The sequence below is a fragment of the Adiantum capillus-veneris genome, chromosome 27 (genome assembly GCF_014529385.1).
Source record: "Adiantum capillus-veneris isolate H3 chromosome 27, ASM1452938v2, whole genome shotgun sequence".
NCBI classification, from domain to species: Eukaryota; Viridiplantae; Streptophyta; class Polypodiopsida; order Polypodiales; family Pteridaceae; genus Adiantum; species Adiantum capillus-veneris.
In genome coordinates this window covers 137,160,508-137,170,682 of record NC_140957.1, presented here as the reverse complement: position 1 = coordinate 137,170,682, position 10,175 = coordinate 137,160,508, and the positions used below count along the sequence as shown (strand labels likewise).

Below are 10,175 nucleotides of genomic sequence, written 5' to 3'. Positions count from 1 at the left end.
TGTTGAGTTTATACATAACGGGGAAGCAATTGGTATTGGACAAATATAGAAGACTTCAAACTTGGCGAAGATACATGGTAGAAAAATGCCTTCAGGATGCTTTTCTGTTTCCGTGTTAGAAGTGTATGATGGCAAGGATGCTCCTCTGCCTCATGTACCTTCAACTAACAAAGAGATGAATACCCTGAAGAAGGCACAAAAAAGCCTTGTTGCGTGGTCGAAACCGATCTGGTAATTGCTTTGTTTATTTGTCTAGAGATTTGTGTTTCTTGCATTGGAGTTTTATCTTTCAAATAGTTGCCAAAAGTTTGTATGTTGATTAATTTGCAATGTATTAAATGTTTGATAGCGGGTCAACAAGATTGCAAGGAAAGAACAAGAAGAACTATCTTCATCTGCTGCTATGAATATTTCGCATAGCAGCTAGTGTGGTGGCATCTCCACCTGTCGTGACAATCGATAAATCCAAAAAATCTGCCAAAGGAAAAAGCTAAAGTTCAAGAAGGAGCATCGTCTGGGTTTGTGGAGGACAAATACAACTCTGACGAGGAGATTGATGATCGAGAAATGGAGGCTTATATGACTGCAGGGGCAAACGGTGGGAGAGAATTTCCCATAAATGAAAACGTTACAGCTCGACAAGATATGTTATCAAAGCATCTAGGAAATTTGAAGGTAAATTATAGCTTTTTGGTTAAAGCTTACTATAACTATCCTTTGGATTTGTCTTTGACATATATTGTAATTGCTTGCAGGTAGAGCATGAATCTTTGCTCCCTCGGGTTCCACTATGCTGTTTGGTGAAGCTAGCTAGAAAAAGCAAGATAAATTAGATGGGATGCCAAGCATTTGCAACCTCTTGTAGATACATTTTTGTTGGAGGGGTATTACAAACCCAAGGGAAGCTTCATATGCTCTCTTGATGCACTGGGATATCCAATCATTGATGTGGATCACGATACCAAGAAGACATGGAATCCCTTATGGCCTGAAATAAACGATGAGTTTAAGACTGACATCCAAAACACTTGTTGGAGCGATCTATGTGGTAAAATGTTGTATACCTGGGATGGCAACCATAGGCTTTTTGCTTGGATGGGAGTACTGAAAGAGAGTAATCTAGCTGCATTGCTAATGGTATCAATTTGTGGTTTTCTTAAGAAATATATTTAATAATCATTTTTTATCTTGTTAGGTGTTGCTTACGAGAAAGATGCAGATCTACACCCTCGAGTTCGAGTTGAATTAGTCAAAGTAGACTCCACAAATGAAGCCGACATGCTGAGCATAGTGATGCATATAAACAAGTAAAATCTCTTTGATGTATTTGAGTATGTAATTGTCTTGAAATAATGCAAGATTGACTGACAAATATTTAAACATTGCCGCTCAATTTCTTGTAGATTGAATGAAACAGGATATGTATCCACATCATATATATAGACATGTTATGGATGGTGCGGGCAATGGGTCTTGCTTCCAAGGAAGCAATCATGGAGAAACTGCCATATGTTGTATATAGTTGGATGTAGGCAGACATATATAGATAAAAGGGTGGGAAAGAAGTCCTGGTACAATGTACCTGTAGCTCTAATGTCTCAACTTCTACATCAAGTATGTGCTTTGAGATTGTTCACTTTTTGAGTGTCAAAAAATAATAGATCCATAGGTTTTTTTGATCATTGTCTTCATGTCTACAGGAAAAATATACACTTGCCTTGAAAGAAATTGTGGCTAAAAAAAATAGCATGCTGCCGATCGAGTTTCAAGCCCGATACAAAAAAGCATTCTTTGAAGCAGACGTGCAGTAAAAAAATTTGACAAGATATGCATTGGCAATAGTCGACCCTACTTTAAGAGATGAATGGTGGAGGTGGGTTGGTCTTGTCTATCTTTCTGAGTCAGAACAAATATATCATTGAATCCTTTGGACTCTTGTGTAGGACATTGCGCGCAATTGAGTGGGCTAGTCGGCCAAAGTGGATAACAGAGAAAAGATTATATGTGTTGGTATGTGTAGCTCTTCCATCAGAAAAAAAAACCTTCATCTTGCGTGCGATGGCATCCGGTGATCCGGGAGATGTGAAAAGTCTAGACATTCCTCAGACTGATGCGTATCTGATTTCCTTGTTGTTGGACTGGCCAGTTATATAGGTAGATTTAGTCATTTTGACATATCCATTGTTTTCATCCATCACAGGAGAGTCTGTTGTTTTTTGAGAGTAATTGAGGATCGAAGTATTTTGGTATTCCATTGTTAGAGAGGCACACAATGTATACAGTTGTACCCGCTGTATACATTTACAATCAATGCCTGGTTTGGACTTGGAGTCATTCATTGAAGATTCTTAGATGATACATAAGAGCAAGACCTTCGCTTATGAGCTAGGTGTCATGATAAAAAAGGGAACACAGCCCGAGGTGAGCAAGGCATTGTTAGATGCCGAAAAAAGGTGTCTTTGCAGGTATGTGCAATAGCCCTAAACCTTACATGCCGTGAACTATAACCTGATGCTAGCCATGTTCTTGCTCATATTAGGTGGCTGCACGTTTGCAAGTTTAACTTGAAAGGCATCAGGAATTTGCAAGCAATGCTCGAAATCAAAAAATCGGAGCATATTTTTAACCCAATGCAGATAGCACGCAACTTTAGAAGCAGAGTCTACTAGGATTTGCCATGGTTCTTGAAGTATGGTGAGGGATACTTCCCTCCAAACGAGGAGAAGGCACACAACGATGTTGTGAAAGATAGAGAGGAAGGAGCACGTGGAGACATGAGGAAGGAGCACGTGGAGTCAAGTGTCCAAAGACCTCAAATGGAGGAGTATGATACAACATCTCAGGGATGAAAGTTGATGCCTTCATAATTGGATTGTACCTATCCACATCGTTAGATTTAGTATTGAATTAGGTATTTGATAATTCTTTGCAGATGGAGCAATCCGAGGAGGCTTCAGGTTTGCAAGGGACAACTCGTGCAATAGAGAAACGTAAGAATGATTACTAACATCTAAATGGTGAACATATTTTCATGCGCTTTAAAGATTGTGCTTTTCTTGGTGATCAGGTAAGAGAAGTGGAATGTCAGCAAAGGAGGTGGTGGATTTTGCAGCGAGTTTAGAAACAAAGATATTGCATGTCTCAGACCTGCCAATGGTTACATACCCGTGGACTGGTAAGTGATAATTTTGATTTGAGAGTTGCAATGCGTTTCAAGATCGATCTTCTACTGATTAAGATATCTACAGGAAGCGATGGCGACCATATTCAGATTGTTCATTTCGGCTTGGACAAGATAGAAGATGACTTGAAGATGGCCTTGCTGTGCTCTGTTAGGCCACACATTGTGGAAAAATCCCTTTGTCCGTTACAAAATGGATCAATTGTGGATTCATCAGTGAATACTTCCATTGTTTTTTTGCCTTGCAATACAGCTGTGTATGGGCTGTCAAATACTGAAGTGCCTGAATGGCCATCTAGCATTGTCTGCATCAGATGACAGAGGGATGTTTGTAGTTGTCTATCTATCAGATAACTATGGAATGGTGCATGATATTGCCACTGCAGCTGGATGGCGTGAAGACCATGTGAATGTGGTTGTCTGCAAGACACTAATATGCAAGAAAGATAGTAGAAGTGTGCGCACATTGTTGGTGTCCGCAATGAGAAAAGAGCACACTTGGACTTCAAAGGCAGTTGACAATCCATTGGATGATTCCTGATTTGATGGTCTGGAAGAGAGTGATTGGACAAAGGAGACTGATGGGACACCTATGCAAGGTACACTTTGGCACCCCTATATCATAGTAAAGTTTCATTGTTATCTTTGACTATTGTTTGTTGTCCAGGAGGTATGGAACATGGACATTGGTTTCTTTGGCAGCTGCTTGCCCAATATACAAATGAGAACGACGTTGTCGTGCAATACAGAGGTGAGTGTGGAGAAATGTCTTTGATAGGGAGCCAGATGGATCGAATGATGACAATATATGAGAGCAACGAGGAGTTGCTTAGCAAATTGCGTCTACTTCTTGAAATGCAAGCACAACGGCTAAGAGAGATTCAAGAGAGAGATAGAAATCTTGCTGAGGAGGTGGATCGAGCATTACAGAAAGTATCATTGATTGAGCCACATCCAAAAATTGTGGAATTAGATCCTCCCAGCACTCAACTCAAATAACCATGTCAAACTTTGACTCGCATAGTGTATTGATAATCTCTGTAGTCACTATGAACGATTGCGTCTTGTGGTCTTTTGTAAATAAATGTTTGTGTTGTTGTAGCATGTTTTAGTGGGCTTTGCAATCACTATGTTTCTACTTTGTTTGTAGTTTTGCTTACAATCACAAATTTGCAGCTCTGCAGTCAAGAATATTCATCCTCTCGTCTAGTCTCTCTCTAACTATCTCTCCCTTTGTCCATCATTGTCGCATTGTTGAGAATTGAAATTTGAGAAATTATTTAAAAAACATTTGCAGATGAAGTCAAGATTCATCCTCTCATCTAGTCTCTCTCTAACTATCTCTCCCTTTGTCCATCATTGTCGCATTGTTGAGAATTGAAATTTGAGAAATTATTTAAAAAACATTTGCTGACAATCGCACCTATTGTAACATGCTGATTGTAGTGTTATTGTCTCTCTTAAATTTTCAAGTACATCTCTCTCTTTCTCTCTATCTATCTCTCTCAACTCCCCCCATGCAACGTGCATTGCATCAGATAAGTTCTGTCTAGCACCTTGAACCTAATATTTTAGTTAAGTTGTTTTTAAAGTTGGACTAATGCAATTATCTTCACATTTACTATATCTTGTTTGCAATCACATGGTTCAAAATACAAATATAACCTTCAACCAACCAATCGTCCCCCCACCTCCTTGTATATTAATGTGGCGGTACAATGTTAGGTAATAGACTGCAAAATAAGACGTAGTTCATCATTTGGTGGAGGAAGCTTTTTGCATACGGTTGGAAAAACCAACACAATGCTCATAGAGAGAGCTTTTTCAATAAATTTTCCAGCCCATCCATTTTACCTTAAAAGCTCTCTCAAAAGCTTCCTCAAAAAGCTCCCTCGTTACCTGTACTCCAAAATTTTGCATCGAGCCGGTTATAGATAACGACTAATTTGGAGCAGGTCAAGGGTTGCTTTACACTAGCTTTGGATGGGTCAGAATTGGATGAGTAGCCTGAGTACACATTGCGGGTACATCTAGTTATCAACAGAAGTGGTTTGAAATCCAAAATAAGACACATTGCGGGTACATCTAGTTATCAACAGAAGTGGTTCCTTAGTATGTTTCCAGTCACTGTTGGAGCCCAACTTGAAGGATTACGAGCGGAAGTGCGACGCGAGAGAGAGTGCGAGAAGAAGAGCACGACGATATGGTGAACTCGCTCTACTGTAATGTGTAGAGCATAGTGAGTTCTTATTAGGTTTTTACAAAAGAATATGTGTACATACCTGGCGGCCCGTCCACTTACCTGGGCGACCACATTGGGCTTTATACCCCAACAACCTCCCACTTAAAGTCCAATGTTGTACTTTAAGTGTGAGAGAAGCTACTATACAAGCTAATATACAAGAGATGTAGAGAAGTGATGTACTACCCTACACCTAATTGCTTGCGAAAATGCGCAAAGCTCTCTGAGGGAAGTCCTTTTGTAAGTAGATCAGCAGAATTTTATGTGGTGTGAACTTTGATAAGCTGAAGTTGCTTATCCTCGAGCATTTCCCTGATGAAATGATACTTCACATCCACATGCTTTGTCTTTGAGTGATAAACTGGATTGCGAGCCAATTGTATAGCACTTTGACTATCACAATATAACACAGGCATCTCTTCTTTGATTCCCAAATCTGTTACTAGTCGATTAAGCCAAATTGATTCTTTGCATGCCTCTGATGCTGCAACATATTCAGCCTCTGTAGTAGACTGAGTAACACAATCTTGTAATCTAGAACACCATGATACTGCTCCACCAGCCAATGTAAAGACATACCCTGACGTAGACCTTCGGTTGTCTAAGTCACCTGCATAATCTGAGTCTATAAAACCCTTTACACTTAGCTCCTGACTCCCATAGCATATACGCATACTCTTTGTAGCTTTCAGATATCTCAATATTCCTTTCACTGCCTCCCAATGTTTCTTGCCTGGGTTTGACATGTATCGACTTACTACTCCCACTGCAAATGCAATGTCTGTGCGAGTAGCAATCATTGCATACATCAAACTACCCACTGCAGACGCATATGGAATCTTATCCATTTCAGCCTGTTCTTCCTCAGACACAGGACAATCTTGTTTGCTAAGTTTCACATATGGTGGCAATGGAACACTCAGTGCCTTTCCCTTCTCCATATTGAAACGTTGCAAAACCTTGTCAATATACTCTGTTTGAGATAACCAAATCAACTTCTTTGATCTGTCTCTCTCCGCATACCAAGTATATGACTTGCCTCACCCATGTCTTTCATGTCAAACGATTTTGCCATCTTTGACTTCAAAGCTGAAATTTCTTCCAAGTGCTTGCCAGCAATCAACATGTCATCCACATACAAAATAAGGATCAGCCAACTGCCATCCTTAGCCTTCTTTGTATATAGACAGTGATCAAACTCACTGTGTTTGTAGCCTTGAGAAAGCATAAACTTGTGGAATTTATGGTACCATGCCCTCGGTGATTGTTTTAAGCCATAAAGACTCTTTAACAACTGGCATACCCAATCTTCCTTGCCTTTCTCAACAAACCCTTCTGGCTGCTGCATGTAAATTTCCACATCTAAATCACCATGCAAGAACGTTGTCTTGACATCCATTTGGTGCAACACCAAATCTAATATGGCAACCAATGCAAGAAAGCATCTCAATGTAGTCATCTTGACCACCGGAGAGAAGACTTCATCAAAGTCAATGCCTTGTTCTTGCTTAAAGCCCTTGGCAACAAGACTTGCTTTATACTTTGGCTGACTATCATGAGCGGTGATCTTATACCTGTAAACCCATTTACAAGGTAGAGCCTTTTTGCCCTGTGGTAATTTAACTAGCTTCCATGTCTTGTTTTTATGCAGAGCTGTCATCTCTGACTGCATGGCCAATTGCCAATTCCCGGAGTCCTTCATTTGCACTGCTTCCTTGTAACATGAAGGCTCATTGCAATAAGTCAACATGACATAGTTCATAGATGGAACAAACCTATCAGGAGGTCGCGTGACACGTCCAGATCTACGCACAATAGGTGGCTCAGTCTCAGCCACAACCTGTGGTTCCACTCTATCTTGTCCTTGCTCCTCTTGAGCTCTGACATTTTGTCTTGCACGTGCAGGTCCATCTTCTTGGAAGACAACTCTTCTAATCTCCTCAACCCTCTCTGGTTTAGAATGATATTTGGATTCATTAAAGTGAACATCATTGCTGCGGACAACCTTTCTGGATTCGGGATCCCAAAGTCTGTACCCCATCTCACCAGAATTACCATAGCCTAGAAAGATGCACTTTCTACTCTTTGGCTCAAGTTTGTTCCTAAATTCCTTTGGAACGTGAGTATATGCCTCACAGCCAAAGACTCTGAGATGCTTGTATGAGGGCATTTTGCCTGACCATACCATCTCTGGCACTGAATCCTTTTGCAAAACCTTGCTAGGAGATCTATTTACAAGATGAACAGCGGTTGATACAGCTTCAGCCCAAAACCCATTTGGCAGCTGTGCATTAGACAACATACCTCTGATTTTCTCTTGTATGGTCCTATTCATCCTCTCAGCAACACCATTTTGAGGAGGATTGTAAGGAGCAGTAAGTTCACGTTTTATACCTTTTGACTCACAAAAGTCCTGAAAGGCCTTTGAAACATACTCTCCACCATTGTCAGTGCGTAAGCATTTAAGCTTCTTGCCACTCTGATTCTCCACAAGTGTCACAAACGTTTTGAAAACACTAAACGCTTCATCCTTGTGCTTGAGAAAGTAAACCCATACTTTCCTCGAGTAATCATCTATAAATGTCATAAAGTAAGAAGCTCCCCCTAGAGATAGGTTAGGCATAGGTCCCCACAAATCACTATGAACAAGTGCCAACTGTGTATCTCTTCTACTGCTTCTATGCTTATGTGGCTGCTGTGTTTGCTTACCATACAGACAATGTTCACAGAATTCAAAATCATTAAATGAAAAGCCAGGCAAATAACCAGAACGAGACAAGATTTCCATTCCCTTCTTGGACATATGTCCTAACGGGCTATGCCACAAAGAAACGTTCGGCTGCTCGGTTACATTGATTACATTTTTAGAGACATTTGATACATAAATCATGTAAAGTCCTCCAGACTTTACTCCATGTGCTACTGTCATAGAACCCTTGGATATCTTCCACATGTTTTGTCCAAAAGTGGTGACGTAGCCAGCATCATCAAGTAAACATGTGTTGATCAAGCTCTTTGTAATTGCGGGAGCATGTCTCACATTCTTCAGTGTGAAAGAAGAGCCATTCTGAAACTTCAATTGAACATCTCCAACACCTAAGATCTCACATGTCTGCCCATTGCCTAGCCGAACATGATCTTTAGTGGTCACATAATAAGTAAACCACTCCTTGTTTGGAGACACATGAAGTGATTCCCCTGAGTCTATAATCCAGTCACTCAGTGCATTTCCATCAGATGCTGTAAGAAGAGCTGAGTCCATTGTATTCTTCAAGAAGTAGATGTCTCCTGACACTAGACTGTCATCCTTTGCAACAGTGTTTGTCACATTTATTTCTTGAATCTTCACTGAGGACTTGTTCTTCTCACCATGGCCTTCAGCTTTCTCTTTGCCTTTTTCTGCTTTCCATTCTCTGCAGTCTCTTTTCATGTGACCCTTCTTGCCACAATGGTAGCATTCTATGTCACTCTTGCCTTTAGCACTGCGGGACTTGCTACGAGACTGATTCCTCTTTCCACCTTTGTACTTTTCTTTGGTCCTTCCCCTGAGAACTAAGGCCGTTCCTTTGCCTTTGTACATTGTCTTTCTATTGGTTTCTTCAGTAAGCAGACTTCCTTCTACACCTGCTATGTTCAAACCATCTGGAGGTGCAGAATTACTCAAAGCTGTGCGAAAAGTGTCCCAACTTTCCGGCAATGTGATCAACAGGAACATAGCTCTAACAGGTTCATCAAACTTGACACCTTGAGCTGACAACTGACTATAGATTGTGTTGAATTCATTCAGATGATTGGACATAGGTGTCCCTTCTTTCATCTTCAAGTCAACAAGCTTCTTAAGCCAGTATACCTGTGAAGTTGCACTCTGCTTCTCATAAAGATCACTCAGCTTTAACCATGCTTGATAAGCCGACATCTCGTCTGCTACATTGAAGTAAACGCTTTCTGCCAAAGTCAGCATAATGGTAGAAAGTGCCAATTCATCCATTTCGCTCCATTCATCTTTGTCCATATCTTCTGGTTTTATCCCCTTGAGCTTTATAGGTTTTATCTGCTTCTTTTGTACCAACACGTGCCAAATCTGCTTCTTCCACAATGGGAAATTGGTTCCATCCAGCTTCTTGATATTGTAAAGAGAAGTGTCCTGTGATCCAGCCATAGCTACGCTTCACAGTGGTTTACTTTCCTGGGAAAAATTCGGCAGAGTTTCCCCTGTAAACTGACCTCTGAACCAATATCAACCTGTCAAATGAACCAAGAAAGCTTCAGATTCTACATAAATTTTGACAGAGTCTCCTTTGTAAAATGGCTCTGGTGTACTAAAAACAGACCAAAAAACAGCTCAAAAAACCACAGTCTCTCTAACACTGTATGCTGTGGGTAAACCTGTCCTGCACCTGTACTGTCTCTGACTGTCCTGTCACTGTCCTGTAAGCAGAGACTGCGACAATGCCTCAACGGCAGTAAAGCAAAGATGCAATCCCAACTGTCTAACTCACAGTCAATACATCCTAGCTGCCCATCTAAGGGTGCTCGAGGGATCGCTCCAAGACCTGTATCACCGAAAGGATCTCAACATTCGAGAATCCCCCAGCTCAATAAAACCTCACTCGACCCTCAACAAAGGCTGCAGTAAATCTGACAGTACATAGACTTCCCACAAAGTCATACATCCACAAATTTCCCACTGTATGCTGTAACCGTTGCGGCGGTTGTTTGCTGCGTGACTCACAGCCAGCAAACCCTCAACAG

At 40.8% G+C, this 10,175-nt stretch overlaps 1 long non-coding RNA gene across 1 annotated transcript; it reads left to right on the top strand.

Annotated features, from left to right (window-relative positions):
• Positions 1 to 355: 355 nt before the first annotated feature.
• LOC147422814 (uncharacterized) lies at positions 356 to 1,005 on the top strand. The gene is made up of 2 exons (XR_015186733.1): positions 356 to 675; positions 756 to 1,005. It is a non-coding gene; the product is annotated as an uncharacterized LOC147422814 (long non-coding RNA).
• The last annotated feature ends 9,170 nt before the right edge of the window (positions 1,006 to 10,175 follow it).